Genomic DNA, 26,631 nt, shown 5'->3' on the forward strand with positions numbered 1-26,631 from the left:
GACATGAGTTCAGTCTCAGGGTTTCCTCTCCTTCAGCACTGCCCTGGAGTGCCTCCTAGTCTTGGGCAGTTCACTGATGGGTTATATCTCACATTGCTCTCTGTCCCACTGAGCAGTGGAGAGCCAATGGAGCTGCCAGGAATTTCTTTCTCCTTCCTACAGTTTACTTGCCTTAATACACATTCCAGGAAAAATCAATAGCGTTTTCTTCCAACCAAACTCCTATTTTTTAGCCAGCTTTATATTCTGTGCCTATATTGATATTCTCTGGGCCAAGAGTCAAAATTTGTAAGCCTCCAAATTACTTTGAGACTTATTAAAAATACCCTGAGAGGAATAGCTGACAGATCAGCAAACCGAACAACTCCAAATTATACCCATGTTCTTGCATATGCGTGCATGTGCATGTACCTCTTCACAAACTGACAGCAAATGTTCCCTGTCATAGGACCAATGTTGCGTAAGTGGTATTAGCATGCAGAATTACTTTGCATCTGCATCTGGCACAGCCTTTGCTGGACAGATGACTCATATTTATTTTGCTCTTAATTGCTGAGTCCTTTGAAGCAAATTCTTAATTCCATGGGTAAAATATTAATTTATTTATACATGCAGTATACCCGCTGCCGGGTGTTGCTGTGAACCAGGTGACAGTCCATCCTGCTCTGAATCCTGACTGTGTTTCATATGTTTGCTAGGAGTGTACTGAAGACACTTTGAGACACATGAAAAAAGGCAAATTGCCTTCTCCCTAGAGACCTGCAAACACAAATGCTGCCCAAAGAGTTGCTCTGTGTGTGTGTGTTAATGTACGAAATGAACCCACTTGTCTCAGGGTTGTCTGCAATGATGGTGGCGGTAATGATGGTGGATGTTATCAGCCTCAGGGTGTGATGATCAGATAGTCCCAGAAGACCTTCTTTAGACATTTAGAAAGAGGTTTTGCTCCCTTGGCACTAAACATGGCCAACATGGAAAAGATACGGTATGGCTGGTGCAAGCCTTCTCCTAGAGCCATGACTTGCAGGCCCCCTCAGCCATTCTGTCCATTGCTGTGGACTGCAGACTTCCTCAGGCACATGAACATGGTCTTTAGGTTCACAGTCTTCCTGCTTCCCCAGAAATCCTTACTCCTTCTGACCTCTGGTTCCTTCCCACATTCCCCACCTTTTGCTTCATCTTTTGCACTGCTGCATCACCTAAGGCGCAGCAGTCTGCTCTATGTAGTCCCGAGCCCCTGGGTGTACTACCTGTCCCTGCTCTCCATTACAGAGGTGTCAACAACTATGCAGGACTACAAGTGAGTCACATGGCAACCAATGGTGACCCAGCAGTTCCTGTAAAATTGGCAGGCACTCTTGCAATCCAAATGAATAAAAGGTCTTGTGTAAGCACAACAGAGAATAAGGTTGTCACCAATCTGCAGGTAAAATAGCAAAAGTGCAGCTCACCTTATTTCTTAAGACTGAGGGCTGGTTTGAGATATCAGTAAGTAGTTGTTTCATACCCGGCTTCACTCCTAAGACCAGTGCTCTCTGATACTTAAAGAAGCGCTTTCTTCAGCTCGGCTACAATCCAGGGTGGTTTTTATTTTTTTTTACGCTGGCTTCAGACAAGCTGTGGGTGTCTGGGTGGGTGGGTTGAGTGACATATTAGCGAGGAAGCTTCCTCCCCTTTCAGAGCTTCTTGGAGAAGTCAGAAAGACATCGTTTGAAAAAGTGACAGGCAGATCATGTTGGGCTATTGCTGATGAAAAAAAGGGTTTAAATCCATCAAGAATCCTGAATTTGGAACTGCACTGCTACAGAGAATGGAGTGAAATGAACTTCATAATAAATGATTATAAATAATATAAATATATAAATATTATCTCTTTTAATTTCAGATTTGCTTGTAGAAAAGCCTTTTAAATGCATGCTCCCTCCTTTTAGCTCCTGGCATCCAATCAAACTAGAAAACTAACAACAAGGAGCAGAGGATGTCTGTCCTTAGTCTCCATTTAGAACTGAAAGATTCCCCCTTTCCTCCCACCCTCATCCCGCGGCTCTGAAGGTCTTCCAATTATCTCCTTTACCTGCCGCATTAAAACATAAAGCATATGAGTTGCCAGAGATACGGAGTCTGAGGACGAGCCACTGTGGCAAAGCCATGACATTAGAACAGATGGAAAACTTCTCGGGAACAAAATGTGCACAAAAAAATGGGTTCTGGCTTTGAAGTGTATATTCACGGTGGTTGCTTTCATGTCTTTTGAAAAGCCCTAGCTCAAATCTGACCTACTTAGGCAACATTCTTATTTATGTCTCCGACTAAGGAGCTGTATATTTAGCAAATGAGAGGAAATCATCCCCCTGTCATGTTTATAGATTGGAGCAAACTTTGCTGTTTAATTCTTCAACAGATTTGTCTCCATAAAAGTGGATGTAATTTAAACACTGTTAAAAAAATCAATAAGTTCCAGAAACTTAGGATAAATGGAATCATAATTTCAAATATATAGAGAGAGATATTATATATGTATAGACATACATACAGAGAAAGGAAGAGAGAACATTTATTCAGTAGACTGCAGTTAAACCATATTTATTTAACTGGTTCAAGAGTAATGGATAAGGCTGAGCAAAGGTGGAGAACAAATTGTAAGGTTTTGCCATTTTAATTGATGCTAAATGCTAACAGTATTCTGTAAGATACCGAGGAACAAAGGAAATCTTAACTCTTCGTAAATTGGGAAGGTTTATCTGGACTAAAATGAAAATAAATTAAAATGAGATGAATAAAAATGAAATTAAAAGCTGCTTAAGTTGAAGAAATTTAAGCTGAAAGGCACCTCAGGAGGTCATCCAGTCCATCTCCATCTCCAAAAGGCAAGATGAATTAGATCCACGTTATCCTGGACTGATGTCCATCTAACCTCCATTTGGTAAGCTTCCAAGCAGCCTATTTCTCCATTTTGCCATTATCACTAGTAGAAGGATCTTGCTGGCATCTAAGCTATGTCTCTCTCACTGCAATAAAAGACCAATACCCCATGTTCCAGTAGACAAAAACGACAGATTATTTCTTTCTTCTTTCCATTTGTCTTTCAAAACTTATCATGTTCCTTCCCTCCTCTTCAGGCAGTCTCAGTTTGTTCACTCTTCTCTCAAGGATCATCTTTCTTGTTGATTGCAATCAGGTGACACTATTGAATCATATTTCATGTGTAACCCATTTCATGTGAAACCTATTCTAAGATGATCCACACAGAGACCCAGGTACTTCTCTCCAGTACGGATGCTTTGAACAGTAATTTCCTGTTCTTGCACTGATGGTGTTGAGTATTCCTACCTCAGTAGAGAGCTTTGCATTTGTCTCACATCAGTCTGTTCAGGACACTCCTCTGATTTGTGCAGATTCTTTCTAATTTTGAATCCATTCTCCTCCCTGCCTGCAGATCATCCTACTTCACAAACCAAGCAAGAAACCTCTGTCCCAGCACCCTAGCTGTTAAAAAAATATTACACTGGCCCAACACAGAACCCAAAGAACCCCACTCAAAATCCCCTTTCAGTTTCATGGTTAATCATTGGCAATCACTGCTCTTTGACCACAGCTTGCCGCCCAGTCCTGCATTGTCGTAAAATGACAGATTCTTCTTGTAGTTCTCTCCAGGTTGCTTATGACAATGTCTCATAAAACAGTATCAAAAGCCTCATTAAAATCAGGACATGTGACATACAATGTCTTTTTCCTACTCAGAAGGTTTGTCGCCTTGTCACAGGAGGAAGAGACTGGTGCCAGCTGTTCCACTCAAAACCTTGTAACATTTTCAAGGTGCTTGCAGATCGATCCTTTGATCATTCCATGTACGGGCAGGTAGTTGACTTGATTACAAATCCCTAGATTTGTAATCTCCTTGTTATGGATAGACATTACCTCTGCTCCTTTCCCATGTTCCAGAACCTAACTGTCCTCCATGATTTCTGGGGATAAATACTGAACATCCTGGAATTGTTTTCAGCCAGTTCTCTGAGCATCCTGGCCTGAATTTCATAAGGCCCGATGAATTAAAAAACTCTTAGTCTATCTCAATATTCTCTATTCTCTACTGTAGCCTGAAATATTATATATATTCACTGGCTGTTAAGCCTCCAATCATATTTGAGTTTTTCAATGAATGTTGATTCAGAAGATGCATTCAGATAAGGCTTTTTACTCTGGGGGGGATAATCTAGTCTTTCACAACCTTTTCAGGCTAAAGATTGCATTTCTCAGGTCGCAGCACTTCTCAGCTACTCAAAGAATCTCTTAATCTCCCAAATAGAAAGGAGTGCTTGGCATCTTACAAAATCAAGCCTCCAACTGAGGTTGATGCTTTGACAGAAACGGGGTATTTCAAGAGAATTGTGATTTGTCCTGACCAAAGCTGAGCTGAAAACACCAAAAGAGTAGTTATCTTGCAGCCAGACTTAGAAGGTCTGCAGTGTGCTGAAATGGAAGCACATACTCAAAAACCTGCTAAATTCTGTTCACATCTTCAGTGAGATATCCAAACATTTCTTCTGGCATCCAACAATTTGGCCCACCTCAAACTGTGCTTAATTTTTCCACCTCATCCTCTACAGTCATAACATTATATTTATACTTGTCTCCTTAATATGTGTTTAGAGAACAGCTACAAATCCACAGATGAAATTAAAAACAAAAACAAAAAAACAAAAACAAAACAAAACAAAACAAAACCAAAACACTGTATCTTAAAATTGTGTCAGTTCTCTTGAAGTTAATGAATGAATACTATTCCTTAGAGCTGTTTTTATGCCTTCTGATATCCTAAATGATGCTGAAGCAGAAAGAGAGAAGTAACTGAAATCCAGATATCTTCGCTTCTGCTCCATTAGGAAAAGGAAAAATCAATTTGCCCAAACATAAAAGAAGAAAATCAATAGGAAAAGAAATTTTGTTTTCAGCTGAAGAGTAAGAATATATTACAAACAATGGTGGGTGAAAATTATTCATTGATTTGTATAACACCTTTTACAAGCCCAAAAAGCACTCCAAAGAATTATAGATTATTTAAATCTAAGGATCACTTACCAACAAAATGCACCTATCTCTGGGGTGGAGTGCAGCTGCTATGAAACGGCACTGGCAAACACTACGCAACAGTTTTAGGGCTTGAATGCATTATCTGAAGATGTGTCAAGGGAAGTTGAATATACAGAATGGAATTAACCTGGCTGGAATATGACCATGGTGCAACTATATTGATTTCAGTTTAAACTTAAACATAGAAGAGAGCAACATCAGCCCATTAAACAGGGTTTGGCTCACAAGATTCCTAAAATGCTCTTTGTCAGAAGCTGGAATAATATGCCAGAGTATGAGTCATTTTGTGTTTGCCCTATTCCTTCTGCTCTTTCCCAGCTCGCTGTCAGAAACACAATGACTGTGAGCTAGATGAACCTTTGGTCTGACCCAGCACAGCTGCTCATAAGTCCTGAGCTGGTGTGCTGGGCTGTGAGGTGCAGCAGCTCTGAAGCTGGCACACCCTTGCAAGTGTTGACTCTGTGGCAGGGCAGAAGTCTCTGGCAGAAGGGCAGGTGGAGCAGCCGACAAGGCAGTCTTTTGTATTCTCCAGCATGAATCATCACGCTCATCCGGAGGCACGTGTTAAGCACACATTAAGTTGTTGCAGGATATGGGCCACGTTTAGAGCACTGTCATTAGTAGTAAGGGCTTGCACTGCATAAAATTACACAGAGTACCTTTTGTACCTCAAGATGTACTTAGCAAGCAAACTCCTAGGGGCAGGGAATGTACAATCTTCTGTTTCTCTAAAACACCTTATTCAATTACGGCAATATAAAAATGATTTATAACAATCTATTAAAAATACAACTCAAACGACTTATCACTCCTGGGGTCCTGGGAATATACTGTAGGATTTGCCATTTAATTGTAAATCAAATCTAGTGGCCAGTATCTCATGTTCTAGAGGAAGATGAGAACTAACGATATACCTCACTGATTGCACGCGCAGCATGCCCTGATTGATATGATCTTGGGTTATCACCCAAGATAAGACTCGAGGGAAGAGGAAACAGAAAAAGTGGTAGACAGTTCTGCTCCTTACAGTCCGCAGCCTGATCTGTTCTTTCACTGATCAGAAAACTTCCACTGCTCCAGAGGCCACTGCAGAGCAATTGGGAGGCACACCAATAACATTCAATGTCAATGCCATTATGTCTCTCTCTCAGCTTTCTATGGGAAGGTTTCTTGGGAAGATCAATGTTCAAAACAGCAGCAAGACAGAGAAAACAGATTGATTGAAGTGCTACAAAATGGCCTAGAAAGAGATTCACAGAGCACCCTGCACATGTAGCCCTGAGCAGATCATCCAGAGCTATCGGGGACAGCTGAGGCTTTGCAAAGGGCAGAACATCTCATCCAGTTCAACAACCTAAATCACAGATAGTCCCTGTACTGAGAAAGACCAAGAAAAAATAATAAGAAAATCTTCTCCAGCTAAGCCATCAAATTAGAAACCTAGCCCCTCTCTTCTTATCATCAGAACAGCGAAGAGCAGGGATAGAAGTCTTTGTCTAGAATCAAAAATGACATCATGTACATAGATCACACAAGAATTAATGCCTTATTTTTCCATGGAAACTACAAAAAATACAAAGATCACAGTAACACCATTTGATAGACCAAAGTCTTGGCTACAAAACACTGTTTTTCAACAGTCACCACCACTAGCCAGTTCATATTGATGAGCTGATGGAGATGCTCATTTTGTGATGTGACAGCTGTGCACGGCTATCTGGAACGTGGCTTGTCATGTCACTGTCACCACTGCTAAAGCACATCACTCACAATCTGCACTGTTTGGTCTCCACCAACCTTCAGCAAATGTCAGTGAATGCCAACAGGTGCCATTCTTCCCTCATGGAGGAATTCAGTAACACACCTTTGCTCCACATGCACCTCCATGTCAGGCGCCATTTTGTCAGACTGCCCCTCTGCTGCCATCTGTCACACAGCAACAAAATGTAAAGGAATACTGTTGGGTAGGTTCAACCTCTACTGCCATACATACCATCAACATCTGCCTCTGATGCTGTGGGCCAAGAGAATAAAATAGGAGGAATTACTTTCAGAGCAGCTCACATACATCAGGTACATGTTCCATATCTGATATAGATACTCCTAATTCTTAGCACCAGCAAGCAGGGAAGAAAACAGTTTGCATCCGGGTCTGCCTGTTGTTGATAAAGCTGTATTCATAGGAACACCCAGTCCAGGACCAGACTGAGAAATAATTCTCTCTTCTACTTCTGACAGTCATATCTACCAGTTCTCATAACCTGATGCTGTGTCTTCGAAACAATGTCAGTGCAGAGGAGAAGAGTTTTCTCCTCTCTACACACCAGGGGCTATAATAGCAGGCAGAAATCTAAGTGCACCACTAATCAGAGGTCCCCTCAACAGCTAAGACTAGCCAAGAACATAATATCTAAGAAAAAAAGTGTTAATTGTAACACAATAGTTATTGGAAAAGATAGATACTTCTGCACATGGAAAATGGTGGAGGCCTGGAGGAATATTAAATTCCTCTTTGTTTTTACATTTTCATTCTGTCAATCCTCAGCTTCACCTCCTGTTTCTGTCTTCCTTCCTTCAGTCAGTGAGCTTTGTCCACAGGATCAAGATCCTCCCTCACTTTTTGAGAACTCTTCCAATCTTCCTTCATAAGGAAAATTCAAAGGTAAAGACCACTACAGCATAAAATAATTTTTTTCCTCTGCAGTGATATTGGCAAAACATTGCTTCTTGTGGGTCTCCCAGCCCAGTTCCCTAGGGAACTTAGAACAACACCACAGCTGATGTTTTCTCCATAATTTGATTTCCCCATAAGAGTCCTGTGCAGATCCTCTAGCACCTAATACTGCTTTGCACTTCCTGCACACTCTTACCTAACTAGCAGCCTTTTCTTATGAGAACTTTCTCTTGAGACCACATGCCCTCTAGCTACATTTGGCTGAAGTTGGCCAACCAGTTCAAAAGTCGCTGAGAGGACAGCTATTCACCTCGACTCACCCACACTCAGAGCAACACACAATCCTCATTTTCTAGGGAAATGAGGCTAAAAAACAAACAGTGAAACCAGGATCTTTCAGTCTCTCACTCTCTATGAATCTAACATTCATCTATGCAACAACCTCCTTCTGACAGGAATTGCCTTTATCTGTATTCTGTAAAGCTTTGAGCATATTGCCAGGACTTTAGTAATAAAATATCATAGGGAACTATATATTTGAATACTGTTATGAAGAAAATATGTGCATGTTCACACAGACATTTTCAAAAATATTCAATATGTTATTTAAAGTTGTATTTGTGCATAAGTTTGTAGGTCAAACATAGGGCAAATATTTTCTTTTACACTCAAAACGTACAATTTTGCTGAACTGAAAGAAAGTATATAAACTCTTTTAATTTTGGATGCTAAAAGGTGCAAGTTCTAACCAGTGTTTGGATGGGTGATTTCCCCAGGGAACCCCAGGTGTCCTGGGCACAAGCCAAGCAGTTATTGCTGAACACTGGGGCTGAGGTTCACCTCAACTAACCTTAGCCATCTGTCTCCCTGTGGAGACTCGGGCACTTCTAGAGGGTGATACCTGGAGGATGAAATGAATCACCTTGCCCGAGTCTCACCCCCTGACTACAGAGGTGGCCCAGACTACTCAGATAACCGTGTAATTTTGGAATAACTGCAATTAGGTGAGATGAATGCTAAACGTGGTGAATGTTAGCCCACAAAAACCAAGTGAGTGGGAAGACTTCACATGATGGCTGGATAGGAATAAGAAAGAGCAAACCATGAACTCAAAATTCTCAGCTCCTGTGTAGAAGCAAGAACTGGCTTATCACACTTGGAAATTTCTGCAATTCCACAAAGGGCTCTTCATAATAACCAAATATGCATTGCTAAAGCAGCCATGGTTAGTTTAAAATATACTTGATGGCAGTGAAAGTTAGAAGTAGTCCCTACTTTCCCTATAGCATTCATTCAGTTACTGAGAAAAAGGTGATTATAGCCAAAAAAAAGACAAAAGAGTAATTCTTACTTCAGTGCTGATTTGAATAACTTTCACTTAGACACAACAAAAATTAGAATAAAGACCTAGAGAAGAAAATAGATAGATAGATAGATAGATAGATAGATAGATAGATAGATAGATAGATAGATTAAAAAATAAATTAAAAGTCCACACAACTTGAGATGGACACTGCAGGTGAAGATTTTAATTGCCTTACTTCCCCCATGTTTCAGGCACAAAGGATAACACACTTACACACTTGACGCACTGGGCAATAGGTAAAGAATTTCTCCTCATACTTTCATTTCTGCAGTTGGATTTGTTGGGTGTGAGCAGTTCTATTGGCTTCAAAGTTCTGCTTCCCATTAGTGCTATCGACCATGAGATATTGTTAGGGTTTTTTTGTGTGCTTTTTTTTTTTTTTTTTTTTTTTTTTACTTTCACTGGCTGAAACACAGCTTATCCCCATGTCCATTAAATATACATTTGAACAGCATTTCCACCTGCACTTTGTCACCTTGGGTTCTCCAGGGGTATACCTCCACTTGGCTGTGAGCTCAAGGGCGCCCTTGATATCAGCCTGAGAGTGCCAACAGGCATGCTAATGCCCATTTGAAACAGCTTTTCCTTTGCCTCAGATGTTCCCATGCACTCAATGAATAAAAAGTCTCTGCTTTGCTCTGACTGCAGTGTTGTAGGACGACCTCACCTCATTCTGTCAGTGAGCTACAGTTGCTTTCAGGCACCTCCTAGACTTTGCTCCCTTCCTGGAGTTCTACCCTCCTCTTACTTTAAGATCCAGGCTAGCAAGAGGCCATGCTTGTATTGATCTAATCTTACCTTTTTGTAGATGGTTACCCCACAGCTTTCAAGCCTGTATTCCTTTTCAAAATATCTATGCTCCCTGGAAAATTAGAAACATCCCATAGTTATGATTTGCTTCTGAACAACAAAGAATATAAATTGCAAAGAGGGAACAAAAAGCTGAATTTTCTGGAAAAGAAACCATGGCAGTAAAGACAATTTGTTTCTCTGCTGTCAATAAGAGGTGTCTATATGGGTCACTGTAGAGGTTTTTTAGTGGGAATAAGTTAAAATCAGCAACTACCATCTTGTCCTGTGGGTGAAGCATGCTATCTCAAATACGTAATACAAGCCAAACTAGGTGTCATTTTTTTAACTTTCTTTTTTTATGAATCACTTCCAAGTCTTGGGGGAAGGACATCACGACAGACAGTTTCTCAACAAAGAACTGACATGAGAACAAAAGCTATTCCTGAAGAGCTCCCAAAATAAAAGTGAGACAGATGAGTGAGGAAAAGTTGCATGGGTGTTTCTTCAAACAGGAACATGGTCAGAAAAGAGATATCAGAAAATGTAGATTCATTAAAACTGAAATGTCTTACAAAACTGTCAGTTTTGTGGAAATATGTTTGGGAAAAAAAGTACAAGAAAGCTTCAGCACTGTGAGTATGTCAGGTTTGGACACCTTTAGAGCTAACAGTGTCAGTGTTTCCTCTTAAAATGACTTCTCGTTATACATATGCTTTATATTTCACATTTTAATACCACATTTGATATCAGCACCAGCACAGCTGAGTCAGAGTGAATCCTTCCTAAATTTTCTGTCAGAAGGAATTTGAAAATTTGCAAGTTTCATTTCCAATTGAATCCAAAGTAAATTTTAAAACCTTGAAAACCTTTGCAAAATGGAATTTCCATTCTTTGCCCAACACTTCTTTAAACCCCAGTCCTCTGTTAACAGTGAAGTCAAGCTTTGGGAAATGCATCCTCCCAAAAAACTGTTCCTTCATCTTCCCTTTTAAATGGCATCTGGTGAGAACTACATTGCTGGAGATCTAGGCAAAAGCTGCTAGGTAGGTGTCCTGAAAAACCACAAATAGTTAAGTACTTGACCATATTCTGCACCCTGGGTAATAGCTTTCCTTATAATTATTTCTGCTGTTGTCATTAGCTCCAGCACTCTCACTATTTATTACCATAGGTATTTTGAGACTCATAAAAATGTGATCTTACTCAAGGCTCAAGCAACACATGAAATAAATCAGCAGCACTGAGCATTGGCTGACACTGGATGAAACCTGGCTGGGAACAGCTGGAATGCTCTCTTGACTAAATATTTACAAAAGCCATGATTATATCACTGAGTGACACTGTGTGAATATAACAATTTATCAATCATCATGTTTAACTCAAATCCCTACAGGAGGGGATGGCATTCTCACTTAACAATAAGTATCTACTGTATGCTAATTAAGTGAGTTATTTTTCAGCTAAGGTTACTTCAGGGATATGTGGGCTTTTTAATCACCCATTTCCTAAGCGCTGCTACACCTTCAGAGGCGCAAGAAACACAGAGTTCTGCTCTGCTGTCACTTGCTCAAGCATCCATCCCATAACACCACTGGAGTTATTTGGAGTTATTTGAAGCAAGGGCAAGTACAAACCAATGCACAGTGTTTATTTTGTTTTCCATGTTTCCCTTCATGTTCACTTGCCCCTGCACAGTGCCCACAGGTGGCAATTACCATAGCAGCCACTCCTTAGTCCTTCCCACTGCCACAGGTTGTTCTTCCTTCCAGATGCAGCCAATTTGGTTTTCTGCCCTTGCGTGCTCTTTCCCAAGTAGCTGGCAGTGCTCACAACACTGGTTGGAAGCAGTGCATCCAAGCTGAAATGCCCATGTCCCCTAGGAAAGACTTCTTGAATTTCCTTACCCTACGCTCATCAGGTTGGGCACAGCTGGGTGTGCAAGGGTCCTGAAATGCCTCAGATTCCTATAATCATCAGAGCCTATACAACAGCAAGATCAATCTCACTTCTTGCATCCAGACAAGTGTAATGAGCTGCTGTCCTGTTGGCAGTGAATTTAGTGTTGCTTTCATTTGAGGCAGTTAGTCCTGACCAGTAACTCTAAACCTGCAGCTCCCCAGGAGGTCAGTGGCTGCTAAATGTATGCATGCTGCTGCCAGGAGAGGAGGGCAGGGACCTGAGGAGGTGAGCTTTGCCAAACTGTGGCATTGCCATGAATACAAGAATTGGGTTTGTAGAGATCAAAGCAGCAAACAGACCTGATCAGAGCATCAGGAGGAGAACACTTCTTGATGATAAAGCAAGCACATCTTACCAATAGGAGATTCACTTGTGGGCACCACAAAGCTCTACAGGACACGAGCTTTTTATAAAACCTTCCACCTTCTGCTTCATGCCAGCTTAACTTGCTTGCACCAGCAACAGTGTGAACAATTCAGTTACCCTTCTGTCTCCTTCAGATTACAGGCATTAGCAGGCAATGTGAGAGAGAACACCAATCTCCAATCCACCAGCCCCACAGCACACTTCAAAAAGTTTTCCTTCAAAATGCCATTCAGGTGTGTGGATAGTGCTGCAGGTTTGTGTGGATCCAGGCTACCATTCAAAATGAACCAATGGCATCTGTGGTTCTCCTCTGGAAACTACTTTTAAATTTCATCTTTCTTTCCAGGGATCATTATTTTAAAAGAAGAAAAAGGTTGGGGTAATGAAATCTGCAGTTTCTTGAGAAGTTGAAAAAAAGTTTGGTTCATATGTATCTTGGAGGAAGATTTTTTTTCCCCATTTTTTACATGTTGAGAGTCTGCATAATAATTGTATTTTAGCCTCTGGAGCCTATCTGCCACCAGAAAGGAAATTTCACCTTCTTCTTGCTACCTACAGAGAGGTTTATAAATCAGCAAGCACGTAGACATGGAAGCCAGGACTTGGTTGCCCTTCCTGGAGCCCCTAATGGCTCAGACATTCACAGCAAGTGCTCTTTTCAGAAACACAGGGAAGGGGGGAGAAGTTACGATAAATTTAGTTTTCCTTTGAAGTTAATAACCTCCAACAAAGGCTTTTGGTAAAACACAGACACCTTAACATTTTTTTTTCCCTTTCAAACATTTTTTTCCTCTATTTTTCCCTCAGATGGTAAAATCTGAGGAAACCTGTCTCTTCAGAAGTAACTGCTTTGTGCGAATGACATCAGCAGACCATGAGGTTACCACTGGTAAGTCGGCACCCTGAGGGGGATGAAATGAAATCTCTTATCAGCCTACTTGCTCCTCTTCTTTACTACATTTTGTGCCTTTTGTAATATGCAAAGCAAAAGAAATGTTTTGCTCTCTCTTTTTTTTTTTTTTCCCCACCATTTTTTCCTAGGGAAAAAAAAGATGATTCATTTCACTGGTTTCTCCAAATCTCAGCTGCTGCTTCAGGCCTGTTTGGTCCCTCATTCAGAGGTGAATGATTCAGAAAATGCAGTTCAACTCCCCCCTCTTTCTCAGTCACCCCAGACCTTATCTCACCCACTTTCAGACAGCTTGAAAACTCAAGGACACTTTGCTCGATCTCTTCCCAGGGGAAGAGGTCCTCCATAACTGTGGCTAATGTCGCCTCTTACAAACTCCTTCCACCACAGAAAAGGCACTGATGTCTTGCTTCAAAGCTGTGGTAGATAAAAGTTCTTAGCAGTTTCACAGCATGGATATCCTGTTGTAACTTGTTTCCTTCAGGCCTCTCTGAAGTTAAAAAAAAATTCAGACCCAGAAACTGATGGTGTGGAAGGGAGAGGATGTGGAGGAGACAGTGGGTAAATATAAGGAAAAATGGCTACAGGACAAGGAGATTCTCTTCCCAGCACATGAGTTATCCAACAGGTGGAGTCAGTTTGGCTACTACCTGCAAAAATAGGGGAAGAACCTGGAAAGCGAAAACTCCAAGGGAAGGTAGCAAGAGAGATGGTTTGTTGCAGGAGAGTATCTGAAATGATGAACCTACTGTGACTCAGTTTGCCCACGAAGTTGTCTCGCAGTTTACCTGCCATCAATCCTAGGTGTGAAGATAGGAGGTAGAGACTTTCTGCATAATGCTCGTAATGCCTCATGCATTCAGCAAGCATATATTTTTCTGCTAAAAAGCAAACAGGAAGAGCTGAACATTAACAAACATTAACAAACATGAGAGTTCCTGGGGAAAACAAAAAGAACAAGCAAAAGTCTTCACTGTAGACTGACTGTCCTAATGTTGTGCTCCTTTACCTTGCACTCATTCCCTGCACTGTCACCATCAGCACAGTGCCACTGACTGTAAGTACACACAGTGACACATAGGGACACGCGATGACAGCCGTATTGGACTGCAGATGCAGCATGTCTCCAGGTACTCATCCTCAGTCATGGACCACTTGCCCACCCAAAGGGTGAAGTGTGCATGGCCCAGACGAAGCCAGGGAAGACACAGACAAAGTTGGATGTGGGGTTGGCATCCTCCATCCAGACACACATTTGCTTAGTCAGCTCTATCATCAGCCATTGGGACCCTATTGTCACTATTGTCACTGTGTCACCATTGTCATTGCATCACCACTGTCACCACATCACCACTGTCACTGCATTACAACTTCATCATTTTCACAATGTAACCATCACCACCACCCCCCGTCCAGAATGGCTGGGGGTCCACTCCCCAGCTCACCAGTGTGCTCCTGCACATCCCAGTTCATCAGGAAGAAATTCTCAACACGCTGTAGTCTAGTGATGACCACCATCACCAGGGACTGGGTGACACCACTCAGCACTGACAGTGCCACAGAGTCAAGGGACAGCATGTCATCACCAGCGCTGTACACCAAGCAGAGTGCGGCCGGCATTGGATGCACCAGAGCCTCTATGGCTGTGCTGATGTCTGCTGCCATTACAGTGTGGAATTCAAGAGGGAAAGTGCAGCCAGCACCCAGCCCTCCTTGCCCACCCTCTGCAGCTGTTTATTTTCCTTTCCTGAAACACTCTGCACTTCCCCAAAATGACAACATTTGGGCAGTGCCACTAAATTATTACAGAGAATGCTGGCAGGGGACAAGATACAAAGTGCAGTGCATCTGTTTGGTGACAAAGTCTGCCACACTGGGCAGGAATAGTGTGACCAGGGTACCCAGAAGATCCAGAGCTGTGCTACACACCATCACCACCTTCATGTGCTTCTCTTTCTGCAGCCACAGCACTGTCACCTGATGCTCAAAGCCCTTCACAGAATCACAGAATCACAGAATCACAGAATCACAGAATGGCCAGGGTTGGAAGGGACCTCAAGGATCATGAATCTCCAACCCACCTACAACATGCAGGGCCACCAACCTCCGCATTTAATGCTAGACCAGGCTGCCCAGGGCCCGATCCAATCTGGCCTTGAACACTTCCAGGGACGGGGCATCCTTCTGCAGCAGTGCCTCAGGATCCCATGAGATTGCAAGCAGGCTTGGTACCACCATACAGTGCCATGGTGCAACCAGTGTGCTGTTACCGCCACACAACACCTCTCTGTACAGCTGCCACACACCAGCACCAGCACACAACAGTCACACCGCTCACTTTCAGGTGGTATTCTAGCATGCAGTCCTGCTCCTTCAGCTACACGTGCTGCTCCTCCCACAGCCACTGTTGTGTCTTGGGGGTCTGCCCCAGCTCACCATTGCACCAGGCACTTCGTCAGGAAGAATGTTTCAGAGCACAACGATCAAGGGCAAAAACACTGTCAGATGAGATAGGCAGGAAAAAGGGGGCAGGAGAGTTGCCTTTTGTGATAGGAGTTTGATAGCCTGCAAAGAGCTGCCTCTGAGAAACATCCATGATCATATTGAGAGGTTGTGGGTGAAAATCTGGGACCAGACTAATAAAAGATATCTGGTAGTCATGGTCTACCATGGTCTACCAGGCAGAGCCTATTGATGAGGCATTCTTCCTTCAGCTACAAGTGGCATTATGCTCACAGGCTCTCATCCTGATGGGGGATTTCAACCACTGCCTGCTGGGAAAATGACACAGTGAGCTGCAAGCAATTCAGGAGACTCCTGGAGTGTGTTAAGGATAACTTCCTGCTCCAGGCATTAGACAAACCAAACAGAGGAGAAGTTTCTGGGTCTGGTGCTCACCAATGCAGAGGAGCTGGTTTAAATGGGTAAGACTGGAGGCACTCTGGGCAGTAGTGACCATGCCCTGGTTGAGTTTGTGATCTACAGGTGGATGGGTGTGGCAAAAAGCTGAGTCAGGACCCTGAACTTCAAAAGAGCAAAGTTCAGTCTTTTCAAGGAATTACTGGACGAGATCCCTTGGGAAATTCTTTTTAGGGACACAGGGACAGAACAGAGCTGGCATCTCTTTAAGGACACCTTTCTGAGAGCACAAGCTCTCCATCCCCCAGTATAGGAAAACAAGCAGAGGAGGCAGGAAATCAGCATGGTTGAAGATGGGACCTGCTGGGTAAATTTAGGGATAAGAAGAATATGTACAGGCAGTAGAAGCAGGGATGTGTGGCTTGGGAAGAATACAGGGATGCTGTCTTTACATGCTGATATGGGATTAGGAAAGCGAAGGTGCAGATGGAACTGCACTTGGCGAGACATATAAAAAACAACAAGAAAGGATTCTATAGGTACATTTGTCAACAGAATCAGGCAAAGGAGAGTGTACCCCCTCTGATAAATGAGAAGGGACAACTGGCTTCAGCAGACATGGAGAAGGCTGAGAAACTCAGCAAGTTCTTTGCCTCAGTCTTATTGGTAGCCAGGCTTTTTGTGTTTCTCACATGCCTGAACCTCACATCTCTGAAACTCTAGGTGAGGGCTGGGGAGCAAAATCCCTCCCACTTTAAGAGCAGAGCAAGTCCAAGGCTATCTCATGAGACTGAATGTGTACAATCTATGGAGCCCAATGACACACATCCCAGTGATCATGGAGTAGATCCTGGAAGATACGAGAAATAAGCAGGTGATCTAAGGCAGCATGCACAGCTTCACCAAGGGCAGATCATACAGACCATTCTAGAGGCCTACTGCAATGAAGTGATGGCATTAGTCGTTCAAGGAAGGGCAACTGATGTTGTCTGCCTGTTGCAAATGCCCTATCTCTGTAGGCATTCAAGGCCAAGTTGGGTGGGGGCCTGGGTGGCCTGATCTGGTGGTTGGGAACTCTGCCTGTTGCAGAGGAGTTGGAACTAAATGATCTTTGAGATTCTTTCCAACTCAAGCCATTCTATGATTCTATGATCCTTCCCAAGATAAGCTTACAAATAAACATGTTAAATCACTGCAGGATCCTGAGTCTGGACTACAGCAGGGCACACAGGATCATTGCAAGGGCTGCTCATATACTGCCACATATGGTTCCTCAGCAGGTGAGGGAATGTGTGGAAGCACAGAGCACACTAGCTGGAGGTGGAAATGAGAACTTCCAAAAACCTGCAAGGGAAAATTAAAGGTTAAGGAGAGGAAACACACACACAGAGACCTCTACTGCTTTTACAAACAGCATGCTTTTATAAATGATGTAAAAAATGTGTATTTTCCTTACTTTAGTAAAATAATATGAACAATGGACATTTCCTTTTGAAGAAGCTGTTTCTGACACTCCTCAACACTTGCAAAGCAGAAGACACCTATGTCTCCACGTGTGCTCCAAGAACACATTGCATTTTGCCCCAGGGTGAGGAGCAGAAAGCCAGGCCTGGTTCTGGAGCTGTGGATCAGTGAAGGACAAGGTGTCAGCCACCTTGCAGGCACGACAAGGGAAATATAGGGGGTTGAGGCTAACGGAGGAGTTCAACACATCACAGTGGCATGACAGAAAAGCATGAGGGATGAGATAGTGAAGACACTGGTTTTTTTTAAAGGCTGGCCCATCTTAAGCAGAATAATTTTGGTCAAATGCTTATCTTAGTCTCTGCAGAAACCTTCACTGTTGCCATTTATTAATTGTAATGGGATGGTATCTGCAGCTCCCAGTCAGAGCCAAGGATCCTCTGACACATGTGCAAGAGGATGGGGCCTCAGCATGCACAGCATATATAAGCAGGAAGATAAATAGCACACTAAGACTTGAGCAGGAAGATAAAGCTACCTACATGAGTTTTGGAGCCTTTGAGAGTACCATTTTTTTTTTTCTGCATGAAATTCTTCTATTAAAAAAAAAACTGCCATCGTTCTAAAAAAAAAAAAAAAAAAAAAACCAAAAAAACCAGAACATTATATTTGAAATTTACCAAGCAGAAAAAAATATAAAACCTATAATGGTCATAAAAAAAAAAAAAAAGCATTATACCAAGTTCATCTTCAATTGCACTCTGAAAATTCTAGATTTTGATTAAGCCATACATTCTGACTAATCTGGGTAATTCCATGTATATACACATGTACACATATATCTGCAGTTTTAAAAAATATAAATAGGCATCCCCACCTGTCTCTCCATTTTGCTGTAACTGTGCCATATTTATGTCTCCCCAAGAAATAACTGACACAGAAAAAATTCCTCCAACTAGTAGCCTGCCTTGAAACTTGTAAAGACACCCACAGATGCAACAGGGTTGAAAACAGCATCCCAAAGACACTGAGGAGGGAGATGTAGGACCGGTTCCTGAAATCTGGAGTGCACAACAGTCACAAGCACAGACTGACAGCCTGCCACTGGCAGGTTTTACCATTTCTGATGGCAAAATGAAGAACATGAAGAGGTGGGATTGATCTCCCCTGGTATAACTCCCTGGAAGTCCAGGCAGTGAGCAGAGAGCTCTAGTCATCCAGACTCCCTTTATACTCAGCAGATAGAGAGCAATCCTCTCTAGAGAGATTCATCCTTTCCAAAGATGGATGCCCAAGGCAGACAGGATGAATCGCCCTCTGAAGGGGTTTCTCTTTCTCTTTCCACAGAGCCCTCCCATAACTACAGAAGGGCCTCAGACCTCGAGGTTCAATTCAATGCCTGTCAGAGGGGAGATGAGATGAATCCCTGCTGAAGTGACACTTTCAAAGCAGTGCCAGTGTTATCCATGCAGCATTTAAGGATGACCCAGCTTAGTCCTCTATTCCATGTGCTGTGTCTTCCTGCTTGCTTCAGGCAAGGAAAGGGTTAGTTCGCACTGATGGCTAGTGCAGTGCTTCTGTTGAAAATCATGCCAAAACTGCATACCATTTTTGCAAAATTAATTATTGAGCTTTTTATTCTGTCTGCTGTATCACCAAGAAGTCATATTCTGCTCCAAAATACCTTTCTGCTGTTTAAACCTACAAGAGAACTTCCTAGATTTAAATCCAAAGTTGTGCCCACCCTGGTGAGGTCTGAGTGTAGTTTCACCATTTATTACTATATATCAAACACTGACAGTTCCTTGTGGTAAGAAATAATATCATTCCCATTTTTCTCCTGTCCTTCACTGTAAGTCTGTCACACATTAGGAAATGCTGACAAGGGAGCCAGGGTTACTGTATTGCTTTTCAGAGGTACAAGCTGCCACAAATGCATTACACAAAGCAACTTAATTTTACAAGTGCAAGTCATGTTCTTCGATATTTTTCACTTTAAGGACCGTCCGGTTTCCTCAATCCAGTGAAGTCATTTTTTAAATCTTTGTGAATGCCACAGGATTAAAAGATGAATTCAGATATTTAAAGGCAGGCAGCGGTGGTGAGTACAGCATCACAAAGCTGGCTCTGTGGTGAGCCCTCCAGTGAGCTGCTCTGTGGCCTTGAACAAATCACTTCACCTTTCTGCACTTCTGTTCACTTGTCAATATTTTTGCCTGCTTAAATATATGGTTTCTGGGGCAACTCCTCTGCAACTCCTTGTAAAGTGTCTTTCAATATGGGACTGCAGTACCAAGCAGGGTGACATCATTGTAAAATAATTAATAGCTGAAAAAAAAATTGGGAAGTGGAGGGATTTGACAGAAATTTTCTGCAATTTTTTTAAACCTGTGATGTTATCGGGGCCTTGAAGTCTCTAGACTCTGGAGGTGTTGCAGTTTGTTTGAGGAATAAGTGCCTGTCTTAGAACATAATGGAGGGAGATGAAGCCATTTTTATGGCCAGCTGCTCTTCAGCTTGGATTGGCTGTTTAATATCTGTAGAGCAGGCAATTTTAATAAACACAAAAGAAAGAGATAGGGAGAAAGTGTCAACTTATGTCTGGGAATGGAGTTATTGAGAACAGGAATGTAAAGGTGTCAAGGAAATCCCCAGTGATCCAAGAGGGAATGCAAGGAGCTTTGCAAGCAGCAGAAACAAGCTGCAATAATGGTACAGGGGTCTTAGGTATGGAGAAAAATTTTCATTTCTCAAACTATAAATCAAACCAAATTAAATCAAGTTTACATTTTCTGTGGCACCTTTCCTACTGGGCTCCCAAGGCACTTTACACAGAAGGTGTATGTTTATAAATGTAGCAGGCCAAAAAAGCCACATGCCCGGCAGCACCAGTAGACAGCACAGGCCAAGCAATTCCTGTGCCACAGGGCCTGGCCTCAGCCATACTCAGCAGAACCAGAAAGGGAGGGTCCCTCACAGTTCCTCCTCTGCTGAGGAACACTCCTGACCCATCCTGACATGGAGAGCTCACGGCCACAGACAGCAAGCATGTGCTGTTCTCTAATAAGGCACTGAACTTGCACATCTCTATGGAGAAGAAAGCTCCAGCCACCTTTGTCATGAAAAGGTTGTGTGGCTCTTGCTCTAAATCTGCCTCTTGAATGGAGGCATGGGTAGTCACAGCTCAGTCTCTGCTAGAGAATCACAGATATCACAGAGTAGCTGAGGTGGGAAAACCCCTCAGGAGATCATCCAGCACAAGTCGCCTGTCCGGAACCAAGTCACACGCAGCAGGCTGCCCAGGGCTGCAACCCATCCAGTTCTGAGCATCTCCAAGGACTCCACACCTTCTTTGGCCGACTGCTCCAATGTTTTTCCACCACAGCCTTCTCTTCTCCAGACTGAGAAGCCCCAGCTTTCTTAGCCTTTCCTCTTACCAAGGATGCACCAGTCCTCTCAACATGTGTTGCCCTTCGCTGGACTCATTGCAGCATGCCCACACCTCTCTTGTTCTGGGGAGGCCATAACTGGACCTAGTATTCCAGATGTGTCTCAGTAGTGCTAAATAAAAGGGGAAGATCATCTCCCTTGACTTGCTGGCAGTGCTCTTCCTAATGCTGCTCAGGAGACAGTAAGCTTCCTCTGCTGCAAAGACACACTGCTGGCTCAGGCTACTAGGAAAGGCTGTAGGAATGCAGCCCCAGCTATCAACTGGAATCAACACTCCCATGTCAGGGCAGGAGAGAAAGAAGTGAAAGAAATGGAACAAAGAGAATCCAAAGTCAGGTAAGAAAAGGCCTATTGTGGCACATCAAGGTAGCCCTCTCATTTGGAGGCCATTTGGAAGAAAGACTGTATTTGCATCAAAATAAGGAAAAAAATCTCTTAGGTGCAAAAACTACAAAAACTGTAAGAACCATTCACCAGCGACTCTAGGCAGGCTTACCTTTCTAGGGTAAATTTCATCTCTGCTAATCCTATCGGTTAATATTGAAATCAAATACAATACAGTATTTGATATAACAGTCTCCTGCTTATGAAGTCAGCCAAAGCATTTCTCTATTTGCATATGATTTAATTACATTTTCATTCCAGATCTCCCATTCTCTGTATTGTGGGCAAAAGTGTATGAACACTGGATGACAGCAGTAGTGAGAGATACTATAAAATTTTCAATAATGCTGCAGTGTTAAGAAATAAGGAAGAGAAGTATCGCTGTTTTAAGAACAAGCCTACAAGATGATTGGTAAAGTGGATAATCAGCACAATCCCATTATTAAAAGAAACAGATTGACACTGCTGTTGCCCGTGTTGTTTTGAAGATAGCCAGAGCATTTGTCTGTAAGATACTGCGCCTTGTTTACAAGTTTGATCTAACTTGAAGAGAAAACATTCAAAAAGAGCACAACAGAAGGTCACCTCAGTTACAGGCAGCATGCGAGTATAACACTGTGAGACTTAATCTCTGTGTTTCCAAGAGGTGGCAAGTGGATGTGAAAATATCTCCGCACAAGGTTCTCCAACCTGCATGTGTTCTCCCGGATTAATAAGGTGCGCTGGAAATTGTAAATATGTTCTGCATAATCTGTATGGAAAATATTCATAATAGATGTAAACAACTGAGCAAATGGTTGGATTCAGTGCATCAGTGACCATTATTTATGGCCACTGGCATTAAGGCACTAAGACCTCTCAGTGTCAAACACTTGCTTCTTAGCTGATGGTTACATGCAACATTCAACCAAAATAGTATTTTAAGCCACTTGTAAATAGGAGCATATAATGTAGAATAACTTCACTCTTTGTCACAGCAATCATAGCTATCAAGTGAAACAGTAAAGCTGAGAGCTTGATGGAACAGCTGCAAGAAAGTGGTGATAAGGAGAAACCCCCAGCTGTTTTGCATGCAGGGAAAAGGTTTTGTTAAGACCTGGGATAAAGAATAGATTCCCACACCCAGTCACCTATACCTCAAATGTTCACATCAAGAGTTGCTACTCAACGATATTATTTATTTATTTATTAAAAAGGAAGTCTGAACTTGTTTTATTGCACATATGTTACTCATTTGTCTCCCACATCAGAAACTGTTAAGGAAAGGAAAACACTGCACCCTTATATATTCAAATGATACCATAGAATGAGCGATGGGAAATATTTCTCATCTTCTCAGTGCAGCAGATTTTGTCTTGTTCCTAGATTTTTAGTTCCTAGCTGAACTGATGATTTGCTGGTGCTTACTGCCTTAGCTACCCATCAGTAGGCTGGATATAAGAATAGCACTTCTTAATTCAGAGTTTATGTTTTCACAGTAAGTTGAGACCAACAGAAAGTGCTTTACAAACATACTGATTCTCTCCGCCCTCTTCCCCTCCCCCCATTTTGCACAAGGTCTAGAACATCATATAGTACATCACATGCTTCTTAAACCCAGTGTTAGCTTCGTTTCTGTAGGAAAAGGACATTCAGAAAAACAGACAAATCAAGCATGGCTACCTGCCTAAAAAGATGAAAAGCCAATTTCAGTTATTTTACCATATAACATTTCAGTCATGGCATCCTTTCTGGTCATTGCTCTACACTGGTTAGATAGCATGGCAGAACTAAGTTTTTTGCATTTTTAAATTTTAAAGAGAGCATTTTACCTCATTTTCCTTCAGGATCACAAGATGTTTGTCTTTAGCCTATTTAACAAGAAGGTAAATTCCTAATATGAATTTATCCTTGAACTTTTTTTTTTCATGCCAGAGCTTAGAATTATTTGAATTCAGTGCTCAACTGTGCAAAGCTTTCAGTGTTAAATGTTTCACCAGTGCTAAAGGCATTTCTTTAAATGCTGAAATTCAGAATACAAGGAAACAGAAAAACAGGCAACTGTTTTCTCTGGATTAACCATTTTGGTGATGCACACAAAGGCTGTGAAAAGTTCAGAATCAAATTTGGGAAATTGTTGTTTTGTCTGAGGAGAATAATCATAGAAGAGCTGATTGAGACATAAATATGGAACAATTCCAATTAACGATGTAGTTAAAAGATGTGAATAACAGATCTCTAAGTAGAAAGTGGTTTTCTTCCAAAGAAGAAAACTTCTGGTCTTTATTTTTTCAGTGTCAGTTCAGTACTTCTTGCCATCTTGAACATTTTACTTTTCTTTTCCAGAGCTGTAATTTTAGCCTTCCATGGAGGCAATACCAATAAACTCCTCTTTTTGTGTACGTAGGCATTTCAACTGAAAATCTATTAGCAAATGTATGCTAAACATAGGCAAGCAGCAAAACCCTCTACTACAACCACATACATGCATAAATATTCCAATACAAAAAGTGAAGGAAATACTGATTTTACACAATAAGTTGAGCAGTTCATTGTTTGAGCTCATTAATACTTGTGAGGCATTTTTGCACCATACCGGGAGGCAGGACTGTAGCAAAGGGAGAAGTAACTACTTCAGCTACTGAGAGAAGTGACTCTCCAACAGCACGAGGGGGTCGTGCTGTTGGAGCACATCAATGACTTCATTTACATATTTGCAAGGTTAAAGCCCATGCTCTTAGGAGGCTTCACAGCTCTTGGTACCCAAACCGGCCAGAGAAATAATACAAATATTTCAGATAAAGATATATAAATTCTCACATATGTAGACAACAAGACCACCAAGCCCAGTATTTGTGTTTCATGAGTAAGCCACTGTAAATAATACAATGTCCACTATGTAAATTATCTCAGCCTCATTCTCCATGCAAGCATTCTGCCAGATGAAAGTGAATGAGAGGAACTGGATTTTCCCATAGATATTTTGGTCTTATAGCAAGGAATGATTGGTCCCATCTTTCTCTTTCCCTGTTTCTCACACTCCAGGACAGCTCTGCTTTTTACTGTAATGTTGGCAGAGGGTGTGAGTAGTTCTAGTAATTCAATCATCAAGCTTTAAGACTGCTTCCCAAGACTAAATGGAAGCCAAATCTCAAAGCTGCATGCATCCTGTGGCCTACTGGGATCTAAATGCAACTAATTTCTGCTGGCTGAACTGTAATAATGAACGTTGTGAGCGCTCAGTGATAAAAGTGGGGAGGCCTTATTTAAGGCAATGGAAGTTATACCATGTGCAAAATCCTATTCCCCAGGCTGAGGTGGAAATGCTGTTGTTGAATGTTGCAAGGATAAGACAGAAAAAGAGTATAATTTATGCATTCTAATTGAAATCAAGGAAGCATTTCCTGCTAATGCTGTCATGCCTGCTTTGCAAAGCTAACCCTAATGACCAACAATTGTACTTTTTAATACTATTTCCAAAGCAAGTGATGACTAGGGAATAGTCCCATTGGAACACGCACTACACATGCCTCCCTCCTACATTTCTTCATGTACAATTTACAGAAGATTTCTTTGCAAGACTGCGGATGCACAACTTATGCGCTCTGGAAGAGCAAAGCATTTACTAATAGACTCTCTGGCAGAAAAATCCACCTCAGAGCTGTTCCAAGCTGCTATAACTTTATTTTAATCACCTAATGAACACTCTTTTCTTTTCACTGTTAAGGACAGGCAGGTTTAGAAAAAAATAACAACCAATTCAAATACACCATCCACAAACGTGGATAAAGTTTTTGCAGTAAATAAATAAATAAACGGCGTATGTCCTTTTAGTTTAACAGGAGGGAGAGAAGAGAGAATTATTTCTTTGTATTTCTGAACCAACAAAAATTCATAAAAAGAAATGCCCTAGGAGGATCATGTTGCCAAGACTTTTGGACCAAAGTTTATAAGCCCTTCAGCTCAAGGCTGAAGATGCTCAAGTTTCATGCTTGCTTCTGGGGGTAATCACATGAAACACAAAAAACATCACTATTTGCTAAAGAGATAAGAATTCTTACAAGTGCTAGATGGGGTAGCTATAAGGAACGGGATTATTCAGCTATAACCTGAACAAACACTTAAAAATCATACAGATGAGAAAAAAAAAAAAAAAAAACATGCAGAAGAGCTTGAATCTTCCCACTCACCTTTCTAATTCTTCCAAGATACAAATACCAAGATGTTTTATCTACCAGATGATGCTAGCTTCACTTTCCAGTGCTCAGACAAGCTCTCCTTTATAGTTCTAGGGTCAATCTAAGGAGATTCATTTAGGCACAAGGACTGTCACTGCTAAGAGTCAGATCCTTGCAGTTCTTTCTTATCACTTTGACTAAGCCCTTACTTGTTTCTGCAGCATAACTACTAAAAGCAAGAACATTAGCAAATGATGTAGCAAATCAGTGATTAAAAGACACTGGCCATTGAAAAGGGGAAGCATCCTGGGTTTGGGCACTAATAAGAGGGTATTAACACTATAATTACTGTCACATTAGATCACACTAATGCCACATCCATATCTTTACCAGCCAACTCTTGGAAATCTTTTTTGTTAATGATGCTTTCATGACACTTTTTTCTCTTGTGATTCTCCCAGCTGTGAGCCTGGCTAGTCAGGCTTTCCCCTTGCTCAGAGATCTCATGGGAAAAGTGTGTTGGTTCCCAGCAACGTGAAAGAACTGAACATCAAAAAAATACTAAATCTTCCCTAGTTCTGTGTGAAAAACACAGAATATGGATTCATCCATACTGGTGTTGACATATCACAGAAAGCAATTGAACAGCTAAATTTGGTTTTATGTAGCTGTGTCTGCCAAGACTAAAATCTGTCCCACCACCAGTCACTAAGGGTCTTTCCAGAGTAAAATACTTCTTGGATCTTAAACTAGAGTGCCTTTGATTTTATTCAGTCTAGTAGAAGATCTTCCTTGTTCCTGAATGTAAAGATACAGGATCAATAATTTCATCAGAGCAATAATTTCTACTCTGTGTCAGATAGGAATTGTTGACAGATGATGCTCCATCTGTCACAGTATTTTACAGTAACAAGCCAAAACATGGCAAAAAAAAAAATACTGCAAACCATATCGTTAGGGACCATCACAACACAGCATTTTGTTTTTTTGGTAACTGAAACTTATTAAAATGAAAAGGCCCCAATTCAAAGCTGAGATCTCGGGATAGGTTAAGCCATTTAGCACCTTTCCCAAAGAGTTTGAAATCTATTTTCCAGATACGAATTTAAGGCTCTATTTAAAGTAGATTTACAAGGACATGTGCGGACACGCCTGCTCT

The sequence above is a fragment of the Phasianus colchicus genome, chromosome 2 (assembly GCF_987193195.1).
Source record: "Phasianus colchicus chromosome 2, bPhaCol1.hap1.1, whole genome shotgun sequence".
Lineage (NCBI taxonomy): Eukaryota > Metazoa > Chordata > Aves > Galliformes > Phasianidae > Phasianus > Phasianus colchicus.